Source organism: Ursus americanus, chromosome 18, assembly GCF_024610735.1.
Source record: "Ursus americanus isolate L20-20 chromosome 18, mUrsAme1.1.p, whole genome shotgun sequence".
Lineage (NCBI taxonomy): Eukaryota > Metazoa > Chordata > Mammalia > Carnivora > Ursidae > Ursus > Ursus americanus.
Genome location: NC_142144.1, coordinates 28,715,441 through 28,739,797, shown reverse-complemented (window position 1 = coordinate 28,739,797; position 24,357 = coordinate 28,715,441). Strand labels below are relative to the sequence as shown.

Below are 24,357 nucleotides of genomic sequence, written 5' to 3'. Positions count from 1 at the left end.
TCCAGGGTGAGTTTTATTCCTTGAAGCCCTTTAGCGAAAAATTTTTTTCTTTTCTGCTTTGAAGCTTGATAATTCTTAGATTAAGAAGCTGCTTTCATTCCACAATATGAATTTCATATTTTAAAACTAAGTTTGTAAAGTACATGCTCTTATTTATTTTCCTAGCACTGTTTGCACCTCCATTCTTTCATTGATTTTCAGAAGAGAAGTTGTATGTGAGTCATTTCATTATTTTTCTTCCTTTTGGCATTATGCCTTAAGAACTGTTTTTGCATTAATCTAAAAGGGAAGCTTCACACTTCATTTACTAACTACACATTAAAAGGAGGTTTTCATTTTCTACTGCTGAATACAGACCAACACAAATCCTCCATTAGGAGTGAGAATCTTTTCCTTAATACCCAGGAACATCCATAAAGCTTTCTCTAAATGTTCTAATATTAAAAACAGAGGGATTTCATTTTGAAAATAAGAAAAGTTTTCTTCTTTCTTCCTGTTTATTTTCAAAATCGGACAGATTTATCTCATTTATTATAATCGCTATGCTCATCTAGTTTCAAAAATAAGTGCCAAAAAAAAATGTTTCTGTGCTTCATTCTCTTTCTCTCTCTCTTCTGCCTCTCTCTCTCTCTCCGCACACACACTCTCTCACACACACATACACACACACGTCTCATGGCTAAATGAGCACAGTGCAGAGACAAACTAAAAGGTGATGTCTTTACAGGATATTAAGCAGGAAAGGAGGGCAAGACTCCCTTGTGCTCTCAGTAACACCCTATTTATATAAAGTATAGTCTTTTTTCTCTGCTAAAAAGAAAAGGCAGACACACAGCATGAAGATTTCACTTTCTGATCTCTTGCCAGTTTTTCCTTCCCACAATTCTCTGGCAGTAAGAACAGGGACAATGTCCCCTCTTAGTCAAAGTATTTGGTCCTTGTTTATGTATAATTTTGAGTCTTGCTCTTGACATGTGTATTAGCGATCCATTGCTACATAATCCTGCTATCATCACGAACTCAGCAGCTTGAAACAACACATATTTATTGCCTCACAATTTCTGTGGGTCAGGAGTTCGGGCATAGATTAGTTAGTTGGGTCCTCTGAAAGGCTGCAGTCCAGATGTCAGCTGAGGCTTTGGTCTCATCTGAGGGTTGACTGGCTTACTCAGGTTATTGGCATAATTCAACTCATTACAGTTGTAAAACTGAGTGCTTTTGTTTCTTCCTGGCTGTTGGACAAAGGCTGCCTTCAGCTCCTATAGACAACCTACAGTTTCCTTCCATGTGCAGTTTACCAACATTGCCACTTGCTTCCTTAAAGCCAGTAAAGGAGAGAATCCAGCAAGTTGGAGATACAATCCTATGTAATATAATGACATATTCACTTATACATAATTGCATACATCCCATCGTTTTCACATATTCTGTTTTCTAGAAGCAAGTCACAGATCATGCTGACACTCAAGGAGAGGGGATCACATAAGGGCAGAATAGCAGAAGGTGCGGATCATTAACGCACATTTAGTAAAATACTAGAATACTTTAAGGAACGCACAATTACTATATTTTGTGATTTCAAGTTAAAATAATATTGCTAGACGTCCAAGCACTCATTTACTATGTACATGTTATCAAAATTAGCCCATTCTCTCTTGACTAAACTAGAGAACAGGGCTCTGGATTTGAAAATTAAAGATTTCTATTTTATGAACAGAATGTTTTTTTTCCTTGCCTTTAGTGTCATTTCTTGTTAGTCAGAGAATTTCTTCTTCCAGATTTTTTTTCACAGTTTCACAAAAAGTTTTTTGTACTACAAATCTCAGTTCAATTGTGTCTAATTAAGGCGATGTGAATAGTTCAAGTCAATGGAATGTTGACAGAAGCAATATGTGCCACTTATAGGCCTTGGGGAAAAATAATTTTCCATATATTCAGTCTGCTTTCTTTTTTTTTCTTTTTAAAGATTTTATTTATTTATTTGATAGAGAGAGAGACTGAGAGAGTGCAAACAGGGAGAGTGGCAGAGGGAGAGGGAGAAGCAGGCTCCCCACTGAGCAGGGACCTGAGATCATGACCTAAGCCCAAAGTAGACGCTTAACGCTTAACGACTGAGCCACCCAGGTGCCCCTGCTTTCTTTTCTTCTACAGAAGATAGCATCAAAATATTAACAGAATTTGGGTCCTGAATAATTGCATTGAGTAAAGCACTCGTATCCACCCATGCCAAATATACACCATACTGCACTATGGAATCAACAGACCTTCACTGAGCAGAGGTCACTAAGATTTGGGTATTGTTTTTAAAAATAGCTAGCCTACACTCACTGACACATAAATAAAAACTATCATCCTTAAAGATGTGAGAAGATAATCTAACAGCATTTCAAATGATAAGGAGTTTTAATTAATGTCATGGATAAAGTATTTTGTTTTCTAGGTTGGGGAATTATTACAGACACCTCAATATTTTAAAATATTGATTCATCTATGTTTCTCCACCCACACACCCCCATTTGGCTAAAGACAACACAGTAAAAACAAAAACTTTTTAAAAATGGTGAAGAAGAAAAATATTTTCACTATCTTCTAGGTCTCAGAAATAAGAGGCAGAAATATTTTTTCATGTTTACCAAGGGTTCTCAGTCAAATGCACTATGTTGCTGAGACAAATGTTTCGAGGTATTTTTCTACGGGGGTCCTAAATAGGTAATAAAATTGAGAGTAGAAATTTTTTCTGTGTTTCTCATTTATATGCCCTATCAACGAGATCACACTATCATTAATTATCTAGAAGATACTGTTCCCATTATGTCCACAGGGACTTACTCAACAACATGACAGATTTCACTGTCAGTGCATTATTTTTCTGTGATAGACTACATTTCCTCTTAAATTTTATTATTTTAGTTCTGGCTCCTTCACTTCCTCAAGCTTCTTTTCCCCTTTGAACAGAAAGAAGATTTGGAAGAAATCTTCCTTTTTAAAGGAACTGGCAAAGCTTACCTAGGACATACCCTCAGATATTCCTCATCCTAAATAAATACAATATACTGTAGACATGACTTCCATGAATTATAAAAAAGTATGAATTCATGATTTATTACTTAATTTTATTTTTTGCTATGGAATTTTCATCCCATAAAGTTTAAATCTGGGGCTAAAAAGGCAACACTTCAAAACTATTTGAAGTGATACCAACTTTCTTTCTTTCTCTTTCTTTCTTTCTTTCTTTCTTTTTCTTTCTTTCTTTCTTTCTTTCCTTCCTTCCTTCCTTCCTTCCTTCCTTCCTTCCTTCCTTCCTTCCTTCCTTCCTTCCTTCCTTCTTTCAGCTATCTACTTAGTTTATTTAAATCATTGGAGGCATGAGTATTCCAAATCCATTGGTATTTTTGTTTTTTAATTAAAGTATAGTTGACATGTGATGGTAACTTTGCTAAAAATAATGTACACTTGAGAACTGTTATCTTTCTTATCCTTTCTATTGATGATGTAAAGAGCAGTGTTACTCTCATCCTTGTGTGGAAAGTGGAGGGTAAGTCCCCAGAGAATTAAGTGATCCCTTAAGGGAACCACTCATTTCAGGGGTAACTGGCATATCACTCACTTTATGCTCAGCATCATGGCCTCAATGTTATACGGAACCAGACTGAGGTAGTATGGGAATTATTCAGATAAATTAAACACTTGATATGTCCTCTGGAATTTGTCACCCATGTAGATTTGCTTCCCACCTGGATAATTCTGACAGCAGAAGCCTTGATAAAGCATCCTGCAATGGCAAAGCAATGGAAAGGGAATAGGATAACTTTGGTATAGCAAATATACATGAATTTTACTTCTATAAAATAAATTAAAATGAAATAATAATAAATATTATTATGTTATAATTATCAAGTCAAAAGAACTGGATGGAGAATGGAAGAACATGGATAATTGCTAGTGAGTACTTGGAGTTTATTACATTAATTTGTGTACTTTGTATATGTTTGAACTTTCCAAAATAAAAACAGTTTTTAAAGAAAGGTCACTCATCAGCTGTATGAAAAACTGAGTTTAAGGAGTTAAGCACACCTATAGGAAGTCCAACTGGTGATAGAAGTTAGGTAGTAGATGATAGTGAGTTGACTTGTAGAAATAGCGGTAGAGGTAGTGAGGAATGAGTGGATTTGATGAAGTCTATGGGATGTGACAAAGAGAGCAGTTATAGCTCTACATCTAAATTTTCTCTCAATTTCTGCTACTAAAAACTGAACTGATTAGTCTAGCAATATTTTCTCTTGGACTGTGGCATTTCCCAAGGCTCATTGTTTGAGGAATTAGAATTTAAAAACAGATATGAAAGCCTAGCTTAATAAATGAAAACTTTTCATAAAATTGAAATTGCCCAATTTCAAAGTTCAGATGTGATCTTTCCAAATACAAACCGACTCTACTGTTGTTCTTAGCATTATTCATGTATGGCTCTCAGATCATTACCAATCATCATCATTAAATATTACATACAAATGTACTGTTTATAGTCATTCATAAACATTTCAGAGACTAGTATATAGTTTTTGTTTGCATATTTCAGAATAATAGAACTTCAGTTTAGATAATAATTCTTACCAGCTCATTGAGAGAAATCACATTGTGACCCTAACAACATTGAGCAGTTGAGGAAAGATGAGTGAGAAACCGGAGAATCTGCTGTGGGTATTGTTCCTGGGATGAGGAAGCATAAATTCAAAATGTGATATTTTACTAAAGGGGTGTATGAACTCCAGTTCCATTTCAAGAGCTTCGAGCCTAGTGGTAGGAATTCAGCAGAAGTAGAGATGTTCAGCAATTCTTGGATTAAATTAGAGTAGCAGTTTAATGACTTGTTGCAATCAGAATATTGGAAGTAAGATCACAATCAGAAACTGGGACTATTGTAGATTGTATCAGGCTTTCTTTGGGGGAAAAAACCCCTGGGCTATATCAATCTTACTTACTTATTTATTTATTTATTTATTTATTTATTTAAGTTTCAGGAGTAGAATTTAGTGATTCATCACTTACATATAACATTACATAAACTTTAAAAGTAGGGCTCCAATTTATATTAGGTACTTGATTTGTTATTGAACAACCAAAGTTAACTCTTCAATGGGGCTTTCATTGACTCCACAATCAAAATTAGCCCCCTCCTGCACTGTTTCTCTAATATCACTGTTATTTCATTTTATTCATAGCCTGTATTACAATTCACAATGATCTCATCTATTTTGCTTCCTTATTACCTGTCTCTTTCCCTTAGAATATAAGCCTCACAAATGGAAAGACCTTGCTTGCCTTGTTTATCCTTATACCACAATCGTCTAGAATTATTTCTGGTGCAACATAGATACTCTATAAATAATTATTGAAGTAGTATTAATTCAAAGCTGAGTCTTACTGGACAGGAAACGGTTATCAGTAGAACTGCAATCATTTTCTCCCTTTACAAAGGTATAAATGGAAAACCAACCAAAACAAACAAACTAGGTGGCCAAATCTCCTTGAAAATATGCTATTGAAAGACCTATTGACAAACACATTAATGTTACTTGCTAGTGGGAGAGTGCATCTATGAAATGCTTCTAGCAAGATTACTTGGTCTATATAGGTTTGCCTATGCTATACAACCCTGGAATCTGGATTTATGGGACATAGCTTCCTAGAATATGTCAAATAGTTCTCTAACTATTAGAGAATAAAAGGGAGATGTTTCAAGACCAAAATAGCTCCCTTTCGTGAGTGACATGGCTGCATTACATTACTTAGAAAACTAATATGTTACATCTGAGTCAGAGAACATCTTAATGAGGCAAGAAAGGACCAAGATTGCAGCAGCACTGGTAATCCTGTATCCCACTCTGCTTTGACCATGCCTTGTGATTATTCTTGAAATAATTAGTGAAGCTTAGTAAAGGATAATATTGCTGATTCTTATGAGTCTAATCTAAAAGTCAACCATTTGTCCTAACTCACCTAGGGAGTTGCTCAATACAGTAGGAGTAAGGGGAAAGTTGATCTGAGGCTACTTACAAATTTAGTACACACAAAGATTAGGGGATAGGTGGGGCTCAGTGAACCTGCTGAAAAAAGAGCCTTTATCCGGGAGAGTCTGAGGAATCTTGTAACGTCACTTAAAATTATTCCTGAACATCCTCTTTTGTATAGTTTAATTTCAAAATATTAAGCTAGATTCATAATTATATTATAAATTGGATATAATTTAATTCGAGTTTATATAATTATTTGACAAGCAGGAAGCAAAGAGAATGGGTAATAAACTCGTGAGTAAGTCTCTGAGGATCAATATCTTATATAAGCATAAATTTCATCTTTTTAAAGAAAACAATTCATACCATTTGCAGGATGAAATTTCACACATGAAGCACAAAACTATATACTCCCATAGCATAGATTTATCTTCAAATAATTTTTTCTCAACCTTAATTGGTTATTAAACTGATATCACCTTTTTTATTATTGCAAATAATGATTAGGACTGTTATGTATACTTACATTTTACAATCTACTTTCACAAATATTACCTCACTGATTATTGCTACAATTCTCTTAGGGTAAATATTGTCCAGATTTTATTGATTAAAACACCGAATTTGTGAGTCCAGAGATCTTGATTCCAAATGCAACACTATTTCTAGTTTATCAGTATTCCGGGTCAACCCTTAACTTTGAGAGGAGTGCACCTAAATACCTTTGAAATCTGCATACTCTGGTTCAGAAATAATTCTAAATACATAAAATGTGTTATGCAATAATTTATTCATAGGTGTTCTATTTATAATAATAAAAAATGGAAGTAACCTAAATGCAGAAATGACATAGATATATGATAGATTGCACTCATTAAAATGATGTCTACAAGAGTTGTAAAGCGTAGGATAAATTACATGCATGTAATGAAAGAACTAAGTAGAAAGCATATTTGTGTGTGTGTGTGTGCGTATAATTAAGTTCAAGTAGGTGTAGAAAAAAGGTATGGCAGAAAATAGAATTAAATATTAAACAGAATTGTCCCTTAGTTGTAATCTAAGTTTTTATGCTCATACTTTCTGAATTTTCAAATTTTCTAAATATAATTTCATAATTAGAAAAATATAGTTTATGAAAATACATAGGTATTTTACATTAGCATGCACACTATGAATTGTGGAAATTTCTACCTTTTCATCTTAATTGAGCAATGGGTTATCAACTAAATGAAGTACAGAGAAATGCAGACTCATATCAATCCAATGATAACATCAGAGATGTTTTTGTCTAGTTCACCAGGACATATACTTGTATCACAATACTTAACTTTAAAAATAAGCTATTGAGTGGTGTTCCAAATAATGAGCAGAAATGTTATAAAGTTAATAAAAGTATGTTGAGTCTGGCATTTAAAAAATATGGCTTATTAGCAATAAAACAACAGATCGATGAAGGATACCAGATTATGCCTGTAGGCAGCAAAGTTAAGTCAAATACATAAATCCTCATGAAGACTTAACAGAAAGTAATAGAAAAGGGCTGAGGGAAAAGAAACATAAAAGATGAGACTGGCATGATATGTTTCAAATAAGTCAATTACAATATAGCACATGGAAAATGGAAAAAGAAAGCCAAGTAAAAAAAAGACAGTTAAAAACTAGACAAAGAAAAAAGAAAGTAGTTGATAGACAATTATATGATCTTAAACATAAGAGGGTTCAAATCCTTATGGAAGTTACTTCTCTAAGTGACTGCCCCATTTTCTTCATGAACAACTCCAGTGCAAGAATATCTTATAACTCAGTTATGAAATGACCCTAGCTGTCGCAAGAATTTTTCATTTTAGTTTTGGTGATGTCAAACACCTTGTAAACTTCACACATAAGTTCCTGACTCCCACTGTAATAATACATAGAATATGTCTAACCCTGTAGTTCTCTTGATACTTAAGGAAAGCTGAAATCTCTTTCTCTTAGTTCTTTGTGTTAAAAATTTCCAGTTCATTTAAGTAAATCTCACCCATGCTTTTAAAGTTCCTGCTACTCTGTCCTTTTCCAACTAAATGTTCTCAGGGTGGTCTCTTGCTTTGGGCAAAACATTCTCACATGAATTTAGCAACTTGAGATTGAAAGGGACTGCATCTTCCTTCAATATTGACACTATATTTTTTATTACAGCATAGTCTCAGAGTCTGTTAGCATTTTGGAAAACCACACAACATGGCTTACTTGTAATACCCCCCCTGCCATGTAGCATCTCTTCCCTTTGCACTCTTGATGCAGCTACCTTGTATCTTTCCGTATTTCATTTTTGTGGTAATCATAAACTTCTTCTTTATTATAAATTTGACCTCACATTTTATGCTCTGCATGTGAGAATTCTCATTCTACTTCTCAATGAAGTTGCCTCCTGTATATTAAAGCTCTCATCCCCACTTGGTAGGTTATTGTTCTCTATTTTCAAAGAAGTGACAGATACAACTTTTGGTAGAAAAGAATAAAAATAGTAGTCTATAGAAGTCACTAACTTGCTCCACTGATTATCAAGTGACTTTTGTTTTGTGCATATGATTCTGGTCACACCTGAGTAAACTAGTTAAGTTTTTCATCTTGTCTACAAGAATATTCTGAGAGATTTTCTCAAATGACTTCCTAAATTTCAGCTATTCTACACCCACCATATTTCCTGGTGTATTATTCCAGTACTTCTCTCAAAAAAGGAAACGAGACTAGTCTCTTATGACTTGTGTAGGTGAATTTATGATAATTTGTCCTTCTAAAGCCTTCATTACATTTGGAGATATTTTTAATACATAAATGAGCCTCACACATGAACCTCACTTCCCTCTGCTTTTTAAAAAATCAAGAGTACTTTTGACAGTCATTATTTTGGCGTTTCTCATAGTCTTCAAAATTATTATTAGCAGTAACAACTATTATTTATAAAATTCATAGTGTTTACCCCCTTATCCATGGGGATATATTCCAAGACCCCCATTGGATGCCTGAAACTGTGGAGTGAGCCGAATCCCATGAATACTGTTTTTCCTTATACATACATATCTATGATAAAGTTTAATTTATAAATTAGGTATGAAAAGAAATTAGCAACAATAAGTAATAGAACATTTATAAGAAAATACTGTAATAATAAAGTTAGGTAAATGTGGTCTCTCTCTCAAAATATCTTACTGTACTGCACTCATCCTTCTTGTGATGATGTGAGATGCTAAAATGCCTATGTGATGAGACCAAGTGAGGTGAGTGATGTAGGCATTGTGACACAACATGACGTTACGTCAGAAGGAGGAGCATCTGCATTCAGACCAGGGTTCACCCCAGGAGAGTAAGAGAAATCACGGAGAGCGAACCTGAAGATAAGGGCAAACTACTATACTTATTTAATTCTCAAAATCATCCTTTGTAATAAATATTGCTTTCCTTCTCCTTCATATTTTATTTTACAATTGAGGAAGACAAACTCAGAAAGTTAGCTTCATAAAAGACACCCATCAGCTCATTAGGAGAAATAAAAAAATTTCACCTGGTCTTCCAATCTCAGATCCTGGGCATTTTTCACCTCAAGATAGCTGACTCTCACTGGTCATGGAATAACCTTATCCACAAGTTTCTAAAGCATCTAGAAAGGCACACGTGGTCTTTCTGCACATATTGGATTTTAGGTTTTCAGGTTTTTCATCAGAAGATCATATCCCTGAAAAAGAAGAGAGAGGAAAAATACAAATATTAGGTGTTCTATTCTTATTAATTTTTCTACGTGTCATCACTAACCAACCAGAAACCTATACCTTTGTGGTCTGTGTTCCAAATATAATTATAAAAAAAATGTTACTTAGAGTACTTCCCACAATCCTTTTCCCAATGCATCTTAAACTATTTAGTATATTTTGTAAAGATTTTTGTCACTATCTGCAAGGGTCATTATTTATATATATGATATATATTATATTCTTAGAACCAGTAATTCTCCCTTTAAGACTGTATCTTAAGTATATTTTTTCACATTCATGTAAAATAAACATATTATGATGGTATTGTTTTACTGTTCATCACAATGTTCACCAAGTGGAAAACACCATGTAGCTTTTAAAAAGAATAAGATTGATCTGCACATAGCAAATAGAAGAAATCTCTAAGATACATTAAAAAATGAGAAAAGTAGAATAATACTATAATAGCTAATCTTTATTGAGTGTTTTTTTTATTATGTGGCACTATTCTAAGTGTTTCATATGAATTTATACATTTTGTCTTAACAGCCCTATGAAGTAAATACTATTTTATCATTCACACTTTTATAAATATGGAAAATGAAGCAGAGAGAAATGACATAATTTCCCCATGGTAACGTAGCCAGCAAGTGGCTGAGTTGGATTTCTATTCAAATCAACTGTGTTGTCCTGCATCAATACTTATAATCATACATAACATTGCCTCCTAATAGCTACTAAATGGTGCATTTAGTGAGCTTTTACGTGTGGCAACATAATTAAAGTAACAAATATTATCTGCATATATATAACATATGCAGGTGTATATATCTAATTAGATAGATCTCTATCCATGCACATCTTCTGTAAGAAAGGACAAGATACTTTTATGTTAATGGTTATCCCTAGAGGTGAGTCTGGCAGTCTAGAAATGCACAAAGATTTATTTTTTCCTTGTTTGAAAAAAAGTGAGAGATTAATTTTTGAGCTATTTGAATGTTTTACTATGTTCATTAAAGTCATATTGATAATGACAACAAAAGAGGATTTGTTTGTGAAACATTGTTTTAAAATTTTTCAACGTATTTTATCTAGTAATTACCTGAAAATTCAGAATAATTTCTGGTGGAACAGTGAGATATATACAGCTTTCTTATGAAACCTTTATGTTTGTTTAGAATATTTAGTATTTTCTTCCAATCTCAGATACATGTATGAATATTTCTAGCCTTTCTTACCTGTTTAACCCAAAGCATAAAATACTCACTTTCTCCAAAGTCTTCATTTACTTACATTTTATAGTAATTTTTTTTTCTGCTCAAAATTGAATCCTAAGTAGAATTTTTCTTATTTATTTAGCTACTTTTTTTCAGGAGATTAAACTGTAAGCAGGATAAGTAATTATAAAATAGTTTTCTTAAGCAGAATATAATATCCACATATTTGAAATTTTCATAAAATTCTCACACTGTATCAGTTTTATAACTGATATTAAAAATACAGTGCAAATTTTTCCATTTTGCCAGATCTGAAGAACAATTTTTCAGTGATATTACTTTTGCTGTTCTTTTAACTTAATCACATCCTCTTTTGGTCCTCATCATGTTCTAGGGTACTGACTTCCTCACAAGTTTACCTTCTTGATATTCAGTGGCACTTTGCCTCACTCCTAAGTACTCCATTCTCTTTGAATACGGCATTACCTTTCCCTTCTGCTTTCCAACCATATGTCTCATTTCTCCAAGTCATAGTGATACTCAAATTCATAAGATATACTTATATGTATATATACACATACATATGAATATACATATCATATATATACACACATACAAATTAAAGAGAGGGATATCATTTTTAGTGTTTGCAAAGATGCAGTGAAATAGGTACGCTTATACACTGTTAATTGTAAATTGGTGAAAAATTTATGGAGTTATTTTTGTGAGGTAACCTGTCACTCACTAGTGAACTAATCATATCTTTCCTTTATTGCTTAATAGAAACCTTGCTCCCAGCTTTAAGCCCATCATTCTGATTCCTTAAGGAATGGTCCATAAATCTGAATCATACTTTTCCACACAAACCAATTTATCTTTTTCCTTTTTCAAGTTTGTTGACTTGGAAGAAATATTAAAAGAGTCATTGATCATTCAATTCTTCCAGTTTTCTGAAAAATTTTTCTGTCACCTGCCCTCCACAGGCAGAGCAGAGTCTGAAAACCAAGAAACTTACTTAAGTTTGATGAGACCTAATCTTTGTGTGTGTGTGTGTTTGGGGGGGGGTGTTCATTGGTTGTATAGTGCATAGAGATTCCTGTCTCAGGAATCCATCTGCCACATGCAAAAAATGGTCTTTCATCCATCTTGAGTTTATTTTTGTGTATGGTTTAAGAAAGTGGTCCAGTTTTATTCTTTTGCATGTGGCTGTCCCATATCGCCAGCACCATCTGTTGAAGAGACTTTTTTCCCATTGGATATTCTTTCCTGTTTTGTTGAAGATCCATTGACCAGAGTTGAGGGTCCATTTCTGGGTTGTCTATTCTGTTCCATTGATCTGTGTGTCTGTTTTTGTGTCAGTACCGTACTGTCTTGATGATTACAGCTTTGTAATATAGCTTGAAGTCCAGAATTGTGTTGCCTCCAGCTTTGCTTTTCCTTTCAACCTTACTTTGGTTGTTTGGGATCTTTTGTGGTTCCATACAAATTTTAGGATTATTTGTTCCAGCTGTGTGAAAAATGTTGATGGTATTTTGATAGGGATTGCATTGAGTGTGTATGTTGCTTTGGGGAGCATAGACATTTTAACAATATTTGTTCTTCCAGTCCATGAGCATGGAATGTTTTCCATTTCTTTGTGTCTTTCTCAATTTCTTTCACAAGTGTTCTGTTGTTTTTAGAGTACAGATCTTTTACCTCTTTGGTTAGGTTTATTCCTAGGTATCTTACAGGTTTTGGTGCAATTGTAAATGGGATCAATTCCTTGATTGCTCTTTCTGCTGCTTCATGGTTAGCGTATAGCAATGAAACTGACTTGTGTGCATTGGTTTTATATTCTGCTCGTTGCTGATTTCCTGTATGAGTTCTAGCGATTTTTTGGTGGAGTCTTTTGGGTTTTCCACATAGAGTATCATGTCGTCTGTGAAGAGTGAAAATTTGACTTCTTCTTTGCCAATTTGGATGTGTTTTATCTCTTTTTGTTGTCTGATTGCTGAGGCTAGGACTTCCAGTACTATGTCGAACAACAGTGACGAAAGTTGACATCCCTGTCGTGTTCCTGACCTTAGGGAAAAGCTCTCAGTCTTTCCCCACTGAGGATGATATTTGCTGTGGGTCTTTTGTATATGGCTTTCAAGATGTTGAGGTATGTTCCCTCTATCCCTACATGATGGAGGGTTTTCATCAAGAAAAGATGCTATATTTTGTCAAATGCTTTTTCCGCATCTATTGTGAGGATCATATGGTTCTTGTCCTTTCTTTTATTAATGTGATGTATCACATTGATTGATTTGTGGATGTTGAACCACCCCTGCAGCCCAAGAATAAATCCCATTTTAAATAAATCTTTTTAAGGTACTGTTGGATCCTATTAGTCTGTCTCTTGGTGAGAATTTTTGCATCCATGTTCATCAGGGATATTGGTCTGTAATTTTCCTTTTTAGTGGGGTCTTTGGTTTTGGGACCAAGGTAATGCTGACCTCATAGAATGAGTTTGGAAGTTTTTCTTCCATTTCTATTTTTTGGAACAGTTTCAGAAGAATAGGTATTAATTCTTCTTTAAATATTTGGTAGAATTCCCCTGGGAAGATATCTGGCCCTGAAATCTTGTTTTGGGGAAGATTTTTGATTACTGATTCAATTTCTTTGCTGGTTATGGGTCTGTTTTTCTATTTCTTCCTGTTTCAGTTTTGGTATTTTATATGTTTGTAGGAATTTATCCATTTCTTCTAGATTGCCCAATTTGTTGGCATATAATTTTTCATAATATTCTCTTCTAATTGTTTGTATTTCTTTGGTATGGGTTGTGATCTCTCCTCTTTTGTTCATGATTTTATTAATTTGTGTCCTTTCTCTTTTCTTTTTGATAATTCTGGCTGGGGGTTTATCGGTCTTACCAATTCTTTCAAAGAACCAGTTTCTAGTTTCAATTATCTTTTCTGGTGTTCTTTTGGTTTCTATTTCATTGATTTCTGCTCTAGTATTTATTATTTCTCTTCTCCTGCTGGATTTAGGCTTTATTTACCTTTTTTTTTTTTTCAAGATTTTACCTATCTGAGAGAGAGAGAGAGAACACAAGAGAGAGGGAGAAGCACACTCCCAGCTGAGCATGGAGCCAGAGGCATGTCTGGATCCCAGGACCCTGAGATCATGACCTGAGACAAAGGCAACCTCTTAACTGACTGAGCCACCCAGGCGCCCCCTATTTGCTGTTCTTTTTCCAGCTCCTTTATGTGTAAGGTTAAGTTGTGTATTTTAGACTTTCCTTGCTTCTTGAGGAAGGCCTGTACTGCTATATACTTCCCTCTTAGGACCGCATTTGCTGCTTTCCAAAGGTTTTGACCAGTTGTTTTCATTTTCTTTTGCTTTTGTGAATTTTTTACACTCTTTTTTAATTTCCTGGATGACCACTCCTAATGGACTTTTCTAATCTAATGAAAGGAATCTTCTGAAAGTCTAGAGAAAACATGACATTTACTTGTGAAATGATAGAATCCCTTTTGCTTTTAAAGTAGCAGGATGACTGCCATTACTACTCCAAGTTATCAAACTTTATAATAGTAAACTCCACTATTATAATGATATAAAATATTTCATGATTTAATGAATTAACTACTATAAAGTTATTATATCACAGTAATAAAAAAGATAGGAAAGTCACTAGGACTGAAAATCAAGGATCAGCTGTAATTATCTGCAGTTGAATGATATTCTATTTCTAAATTCCAATAGATTTTATAAATGATTAGAATTAATAAGAGTTAGTAAGGTGCTTGATGCAATGTTACTACTCCTATCAATAACATGCTTATATTCCAAATATAAATTAGACAATGAAATTAAAATATACCATTTATGAAACAAAAAACTATAATATACCCAGGAATAAGTTTAATAAAGATGTGCAGAGGTATTATAGAGGAAGCAATAACATTTACTAAAGGGCATTAAAAAGATCTAGATAAATGGAGAAATATACCAAATTCATTTAAAAAAGTGATGATTTCAAGTAACAAAGAAAAAATCATACAAGCTAGAAAGAAAATAATATTTGCTTGCATAAAATTTAGAATTATGTAAAATATATTTATATAACACTACTAGATATTTGGAACACCTATAAGAGAAAGAAAGATTAATAATTAGAATACATAATCACTACAGATGAACAGAAAAAGAAAGAAAAAAGAAGCAAGAAAATGTAGTCTTTCAAAAAAACTGAAGGAAAATTTCCATTATGTTAACTTTTTTTTTTTAAAAAGAGTGACTATACTTACTATTATATTATTTTTCCTGTAATTAAAAGATTTTAAAATTTAAAATGAAAATAAATATAAATATTTTGACATTTCTATAAAAGTGTAGTTGGCATTGTAATGTGGATTGTGTTAATATTGCTTTAGTTCTTTATTTCCCTTGGCAGAAAAATAATCACTTTGAAGTTACTTCAAGTGTTTCTTCTTGTCATTTGCATCTTTATGAGTCATTAAAAAAAATCAGTTGTCTCTTTGTATTTTTTTCAAGAAGCCTAAGTGTCATTTTACTTCCCCTGAAAAGCTCTCCATTAAAACAAGATCTAACACAGAGGAATCACAATTTCTTATTCATTATTTTTTTACCCTAACATAAAACAAAACTGAACAATTGGGGCCCCTCCTATATACCTAACTAATCTTGCTAGTTTTGACTCTGTTTAGAACAGGGGCTTATTCCTACCTTTTAAAGGAGCGGTGGTGTTAAGAATATGTTTCAATAAATGGTGCTGGGAAAATTGGACAGCTACATGCAAAAGGATGAAACTTGACCACTCTCTCACATCATACACAAAGATAAACTCCAAATGGCTGAAAGACCTCGATGTGAGACAGGAATCCATCAAAATCCTAGAGGAGAACATAGGCAGCAACCTCTACAACATTGGTCAAAGCAACCTTTTTCATGACACATCTTCAAAGGCAAGAGAAACAAAAGATAAAATGAACTTGTGGGACTTCATCAAGATAAAAACCTTCTGCACAGCCAAGGAAATAGTCAAAAAAACTAAGAGGCAGCCCACAGAATGGGAGAATATATTTGCAAATGATACTACAGATAAAAGACTGGTATCCAAAGAACTCTCTTTACAAAGAACTTCTCAAACTCAATACGCGAGAAACAAATAAATAAACTAAGAGGCAGCCCACAGAATGGGAGAATATATTTGCAAATGATACTACAGATAAAAGACTGGTATCCAAAGAACTCTCTCTACAAAGAACTTCTCAAACTCAATACACGAGAAACAAATAAACAAATCATAAAATGGGCAGAAGATATGAACAGACACTTTTCCAATGATGACATACAAATGGCTAACAGACACATGAAAAAATGTTCAAAATTATTAGCCATCAGGGAAATTCAAATCAAAACCACACTAAGTGGTTTTACACCAGTTAGAATGGCAAAAACTGACAAGGCGAGAAACAACAATTGCTGGAGAGGATGTGGAGAAAGGGGATCCCTCCTACATTGTTGGTGGGAATGCAAGTTGGTACAGCCACTCTGGAAAACAGTGTGGAGGTCCCTCAAAAAGTTAAAAATTGAGCTACCCTACGACCCAGCCATTGCACTACTGGGTATTTACCTCAAAGATACAGACGTAGTGAAGAGAAGGGCCATATGCACCCCAATGTTCATAGCAGCATTGTCCACAATAGCCAAAGCGTGGAAGGAACCGAGATGCCCTTCAACAGATGACTGGATTAAAAAGTTGTGGTCCATATATACAATGGAATATTACTCAGCTATCAGAAAGAACGAATTCTCAACATTTGCTGCAACATGGACGGCACTGGAGGAGATAATGCTAAGTGAAATAAGTCAAGCAGAGAAAGACAATTATCATATGATTTCTCTCATCTATGGAACATAAGAACTAGGAAGATAGGTAGGGGAAGAAAGGGATAAAGAAAGGGGGGGTAATCAGAAGGGGGAATGAAGCATGAGAGACTAAGGACTATGAGAAACAATCTGAGGGCTTCAGAGGGGAGGGGGGTGGGGGAATGGGATAGGCTGGTGATGGGTAGTAAGGAGGGCACGTATTGCATGGTGCACTGGGTGTTATACTAATGAATCATCAAACTTTACATCAAAAACCAGGGATGTACTGTATGGTGACTAACATAATATAATAAGAAAACATTAAAAAAAAAGAATATGTTTCCTTGTGAAAGTCAATGCACATTATTAGACTCTAAGCCATTCTTCCGAGTCCTTCCCTAATAAAGCTCTGAGCATACTTCTCATTAGTAAACATGGAACCCACCGTTTATTTGCTTATTAATCTTACCAAAATAATCACAGAGGTGACTGAATACTATGTGAAATAATACATTTTTCAAAGATATTTTTCCTGTACATTATATTTAAAAATATATTGCTCATTAAGCCAATAGGATTTTCCTCTGCAGCATGACCATTTTAGTTGAAATCTGTTTCTTATTCTTACAGTGTTCAAGGAACTATAGATATCCCTAATTGTATTTACTAGGGCAAGCCATCAACAACTGGCATGATAATTTATTTTTGAATAAGTCAATGTCTTCACAAATTATTTCTACCAATATAAGAAGGAAATAGAGACAATAAGACAATAATCAAGGAGGTAATTTTCATTAGCACAGTGTTATCTGTGCCATTATTGAATTGCATGTGTGTATTTGTGTAAGGGTTTGAAATGGTCCGCTTTACATTTATTTCTCTGTGGCAACATTTAGCTACACATAAAGGTAAAAAAATCTATAGAAGCTGTCAGGCAAAGGTTTAAGTAAGTTATTTTGTTCTTCATGTAATCACACTAAAATATAATTTAATATTATTTATATTATATATATAAATACACACACATAACAATGCATACATATTGTGTCCACAGAATTCATCTGTAATATAGGTATTTATATTTGTTATATGTATATGCATATTATACATTTATATTTAATTATCAGCAGTCTCCTTCTGCTAGTATATAATTGTATTTCTTCACCCACATTTCTGGTTGCACTTCACTTAAAAATTGTATTGAATTTTGCTATTTCTGGCTTTTTATCTCTTATTCATCATCTCCCTACTGTCGCTATGGGCCCTTGACAGCAAAAATAAGATTCTTAGGTTCATGGAATTTTTATTATACAAAATGTGAATTAATGTCATTCTTATCTGCTAATGGCCTCCATAAGCAGGAGAAGCAATGAAAGGGAATGAAAATGATTATTTATTCACCAGCTTGGTAGAGCATATCACTAATGAACCATGAACACAGATTGTCTGAACAAATTTTCAGGGTCAGGTGGGGTCCTATCTTTTTATTTTCTTGAAAATATGCATAATAATTATTTGCCATTACATGCACAAAAATAATACATCACATTTTCAGTCCACATTTTTTAGTAAATTGGAAATATGCTAGACATTAAAATACAAAGAGTACAATGCTTGATAAGTGAAAATGCTATTCAAATTTCTTGTGATTTGCTATAGTATAATACATTTTCCACTTGTTGTGCAGTAGCTAATTTAGACTCTTTCAAATTCCCCATTCATCATCATTAATTTGAGAAGACTCTTTTCACATAACTGATGCTCTATGAGCTTTGAATTCAACAAATATTGGTTCAGTGTGCCTGAACTTGTGCCAGTTTCTGGGAACATAGAGATCAGTGAAACAGTCAATATCATCAAGGAATTCTTTGTAGGAGAGACAGCATGCCAACTAATATGCAGGATGAAAAAATTCTTTGATTATCTTGTCTTCATTAGAAGTATTATTACAAAGTAACACATAACAGATCAAATTTTACTTGCTCTAAAAACTTCCTATATATACGCATGAAATGAGATTTCCTAGCTAGCAGTGCAGTATTTCCATGGTGTGTGTCTGTGTTCACAGATGGTGACTTACATAGATTATCATTTGTAGTCCTCACAAAAAATCTATATTCAGCATATATATATATATATATTCTTTCCTTGCTCAAAATCACAGCTTCTTTAAGGCCCCTACCGTTTTGCTCTACTCTCACTGTACCTACTCTCACTGGATATCTAGAACTCTAATCCATCTTGCCTTATTCACTGAAGATGTTTTTGTGTTTTGTATTTTTTCCCTTGGATCAGCATGTTATTCTCCATTTGTGCTACTGTTATTATCAGTGATTAAGCCAACATAACACATCCTTTATCCCTGGTTCTCTGTTTTGTGACTCCCTCACTTCCAAAAAACTTTTTCTTAAACTCACCTCAGCCTATGATCACACCCTAGACCTACTCATAACCATTAGCCGTAAATATATTACTTGGGCCACTTCCATTTGCCCTCAGCATGAGTTGGTCCACTCCAAAATATTTTGCTCTGATTTAGACCTCCAAATTATTGGTCCACTAAACTTCTACTGTTCATCCCTCATGTTCTATCTTCCTTTCTCTTTTTATCCAATCAGGTCACAATCACGATATTCTATTTCTTGCAAGCTCCCTGGATTCCCTTTTTCCATGCTCCCTTCATTTTTCCTATTCGGAAAAGCCCTGACTTGGGTTATCTTATTAAAGATTTTATCTTGTAGTTATCCCTTACTTCTATTGGAACATCATTTTCCCTTTCCTACTGAATTATTCCCACCAGTTTACAAAGATATCCTATCTAAAACCAACAAAATACAAAACTTTTTCATTAACCCCTGCATGTATCTCCCACTTTTGTTCTATAGCTCTGCTTCTTTTCACAAAACACTCAGAATGAGTTGTTTCTATTCTTACCTCAATTTCCTCAGTTTCTATTCGCTCTTCAACCTACTCCATCTCCCTAAAGTTTTCACCGTTCTCTGCTATTGTTGAGATAATCAAGAACCTGCCATAATGCCAAATCCAATTACTATTTCTGTTTTCATCTTACTTGTCTTTTTACTAGCATTGCACACAACTGGCAACTCATGCCTTCTTGAAATAACTCCTCTTGCATCTCTTTTGATACCTATATAGTAAATTGACTTTTTAATATCTTTTCCAACATTCTTCTATTTTATCTTCCTGTACCACAGTAGCTAGAAAGCTAAAAACATATTTTCCAGACTTCTGTATATATCCATTTACACACGTAGAGATTTAAATAATGCCAGTGAAATGCACTAGTGAGTCTAAAATTTGAAATTGATGAAGGGAGCAAAGCATAGAGCATGAAGCACTCTTTGTGCTTGTGCAACATGACTGTAAAACAAATTGATCTGGTGGTGTTATTATTATTGTTGTTGTTTTAATCTCCAGACTGTGGCTAAGGTAGCATGATCCTGGAGCCAGAGTTGAGACAATCTGTGTTTCACCAGATTTCTGCTTATGACCTTTGAATCTCTTCCCTTGATAGGAAACCTTAGTCACCTTGTTCTGGGAGTAATTTTTGTGGAACCAGCCCAACCATCAAGATTGTAAGCATCTAATTTCCTGTTTTTAATTCCAATCTGCTTAAAACTGATAGATTGGTTTCTCTTATCTGCAACTGAATTCTGATTGAAGCAGTCTGTAACATTCTGCCATTGTTCCTTTTATTTCTCCTGTTGCTACTTTAAAGACTTCTCAGATGGCAACTTTCCTCTATTCAACCTTAAGCACTAAACCACCCCAGTGGTTTAAATCACCCCAGTGATCATGAGATCCTGAGATCATTTCTCTTCTTTAACTAAACACTCTTCCTGGATAATTTCATTTAGTCTCATGCTTTATAATACCATCTATATACCATCTATATCATTCAAACACTTTTGATCTTTCAGTTTACATGTTCTCTGAATTCTAGATTTGTATATCAAATTCCTTACATCATATTATCACTTGGATATCTAAGACATATTAAATATTCATTTCTTGAAACAGGACACTTGATTCCCAAGTACTAATTTTTCTGCCCCATGAAATGTATCTTTCCAGTGTTATTTATTTTGATAAAGGGCTCATCAAGCAACTTGAATATCTCAAAATTTTGTAGAGATTTACTTAATTTTCACAACAAACCTATGAGGGAGATGCTAGTATTATTCCCATTTTATATAAGAATAAGTTTAGGGAGGGAGGCAAGATGGTGGAAGAGTAGGGGACCTCATTTCATCTGGTCCCTTGAATTTAGCTAGATATCTATCAGATCATTCTGAATACCCATGAATTCTACCTGAGATCTAAGAAAAGAATTGCTGGAATTCTACAAATAGAACAGCGACCACTTTTTGCAAGGTAGGAGGTACGGAGAAATGAATCTGAGGAGATATATATCGGAAGATAAATGTTGGGGCGGGAGCCTCAGTAAGCCAGCTACCAGAAAATGATATAGCAGAGGAGTGCAAAATCGGAACTTCTAGAAGTCTGCTCCAGTGAGGGACAAGCCCAGCCTGAAGGGTGCTCAGGTGGCAAAGCAGGGCAGAATCCTAGGTGGGACAGTGTGGTATCAGGATCCCTGGGGTCACAGAAAGAATGGGGTGCCTGAGCTGGCAGAGTTCCCAAACATCGGAGCAGGGAAACTGGCTACAGTCCGCAAGCCGGGGAGTGGGCTCTTAGCTTGGTTTGCCTTGCACAGTGAACCATGCAGGATCAGATGATCGCTCTCCCTGTGGGCACCCTGTAAAGGGCAGAAACGGGGCGACCTTCCTCCTTCCTCTGGGAGGGGCGGCATGAGTGCACAATTGGGTGACCGATCCCTATGCAGGGTCCCTGCAAGCGGTAAGCCTGGGAGGAGATCAACACAGGTATGCACTGCAGAAGTCTGCAGAGTTGGGCGCACAGGGAAGTGAAGACTGCTTTGCCCTGGGGGTTTTTCAAGAGAGGGAGCCCAGATCATTCAGCTCTGGGGATGGAGATTGGAGCTCCACCATTTTTATTTTCATCCTCTAAAGCAGCAAGGAAAGCTTTCAGGGAACAAAAGCCATATAGAGCAACCCCAAGAGCTTATCTTCAGCCAAACCCCCTGGCAAGGGGTGGTGCCATTCCACCCAAGCAAAGACACTGGAGAATCAGCGCAACAGCCCCTCCCCCAGAAGACCAGCTGGAACAGCAGGCGAATACCAAATTTACAGAGCACACAGAACTACAAAACTCCAGCCCTGGGAGAAACCAGTATGTAGAATTTGAAGTTTTTTCTTGTCATTCTTTTATCTTTCAGTTTAAAAGTTTCCTTTTCTTTTTTCCTTTTCAACTAGTTTTTCATTATATCGACTCTTTGTTTTTAAGTCTTTTTTTTAACTTTCATTTTTACACTTAACATTTTATAGATGTATTCTTCATTTCTGGCTTCCTTTCTCTGTATTCAGTTTTATTTTTGTATAGGTATAAGTTTTGCTTTCTTTACAATTTTGGGATTTAGTGTCTTCAAACAAACAGACCAAAATACACCTAGGAACAAGTAGATCACCCTGTTTTGTTCCCCTTGGAGATTATATTCTCTCTTTTTTCCTTTTTTTTTTTTCTTCCTTTTCTTTCTTTTTTTGGTTTCTGACCTCTTCGGATTTGTCTAGAGTGTATTTTGCTTGGGTCATCAATACACAAGCTAACCTTACACCTAAAGATGCTGGAGAAAGAAGAGCAAATAAAGCCTAAACCAAGCAGGAGAAGAGAAATAATAAATACTACAGCAGAAATCAATGAAATAGAAACCAAAAGAACACCAGAAAAGATCATTGAAACTAGAAGCTGGTTCTTTGAAATGATTGGTAAGATTGATAAACCCCTAGCCAGAATTAATTAATAATAAGCACTAGATGTTATATGCAATTGATAAATTATTGAACATTACATCTGAAACTAATGATGTACCATATGTTGTCTAATTGAATTTATATAAAAAAAAGAAAAAAGAAAAAAGAGTAAGTTTAGGGGTTATGCAACTCGTAGTGTGTCACATAGTGAATAAAATGTAGAATCAAGATTCAAAATGGAATCTGTCTTTTCATATAGAGCTCCACTTTTTTTTTTAAAGATTTATTTATTTATTTTAGAGAGAGAGTTCCTGGATGGGGGGGGGGTGCAGGGATTGGGCAGAATGGAAGAGAGAGAATCTCAAGCGGACTCCATGCTGAGCCTGGATCCCCAATCAGGGCTTGATCTCATGACCCTGAGATCATGACCTGGCCGAAATCAAGAGTTGGGCGCTTAACTGACTGAGCCACCCAGGTGCCCCTAAAGCTCCCCTTTCAATGACCATACTGTAGAGTTTCCTAATGAAACTGAGAAAGTATAAAGTTGACAGAGATCTAACATTCGTCAAAGGTTCTGTGTTGGGCCCTGGGGCTGTATTTAGAATCCTCATGGAATTCTCTGGATACCCTTTTGTAATAAGGGTGTTTATTGCTCACTTAAAAATGATCAACTCAAGACTCAAAGATGACCACAAGCTTTTTAAAGAAGCTTTCACTAAGGAAGGACAAGGACTCTTATGGCAGACAAGATATGTGCATCAGGTTGTTATCAGGCTGACGTTTCCAGGAAAAGAAAGCAGGATTCAGATTGGGTGTCTGGAACTCAGTGAGAGGGACAGGATTAGCAGAACTATGGGTGGAAAGGGTCATATAGCAGGTGTTTAACTGCCTTTAACAATGGTTCCCAGTAACTGAAGATCACTTACTTTGCATGAACAGGACAGACCAGAGGATCCAAAGCCATGATCTAATCCAAAGTACTGCAGTGAGTGTGCTGGGACTCTAGGGAAAATCTAAGGGGAGAAATGAGTTTCTCTCATGATCTCTTCCCTTCCCCTCCCTCTCCCTTGGTGACTTAAAATAGAAATGTATGTATGTATGTATTTATCTCCTTCCTCCCTTTCTTCCTCCATTCCTTCCTTTAGGTCCTTTCCTTTCCCTTCCTTTCCCTTCCCTTTCCCTTCCCTGCACTCCTCCCTCCCTCCCTCCCTCCCTCCCTCCCTCCCTCCCTTCTCTTCCTTCCTTCCTTCCTTCCTTCCTTCCTTCCTTCCTTCCTTCCTTCCTTCCTTCCTTCTTTCTTCCTTCTTCCTTCCTTCCTTCCTTCCTTCCTTCCTTCCTTCCTTCCTTCCTTCCCTTTGTGGTAAGAACACTTAATGTAAAACTGCCCTCTTAATGAATTTTGAAGTGCACATAATACTGTATTGTTGAATATCAGCACTATGTTGTAAAGCAGATCTTTAGAGAGAGAACCCAAATATGAAGTAATCCTCTATTTTTAAAATGAGAAATTCTTAAAAAACTTTTTTTTGGCAAAATTTACTACAAATACATTTATAGGTGAATATGTCAAATTCTTCTTCCTATAATATTTAATTTCTTAATTTAGTTGCATATTTTAAATCATTTATATGATCTATAAATACAGATTTACTTTCTTCACTCTCAAATTTTATTCAAACTCTACTTGCAT

General features: G+C 34.9%; 1 long non-coding RNA gene across 1 annotated transcript in view; it reads right to left on the bottom strand.

The window, feature by feature from the left end:
• The window catches only part of LOC123781317 (uncharacterized), a 292,347-nt gene that overhangs the window by 152,666 nt on the left and 115,324 nt on the right, over window positions 1–24,357 (bottom strand). Inside the window, exon 2 of the long non-coding RNA XR_006776652.2 lies at window positions 9,556–9,726. This is a non-coding gene — a long non-coding RNA (uncharacterized LOC123781317). The remainder of the gene's footprint in view (window positions 1–9,555; window positions 9,727–24,357) is intronic.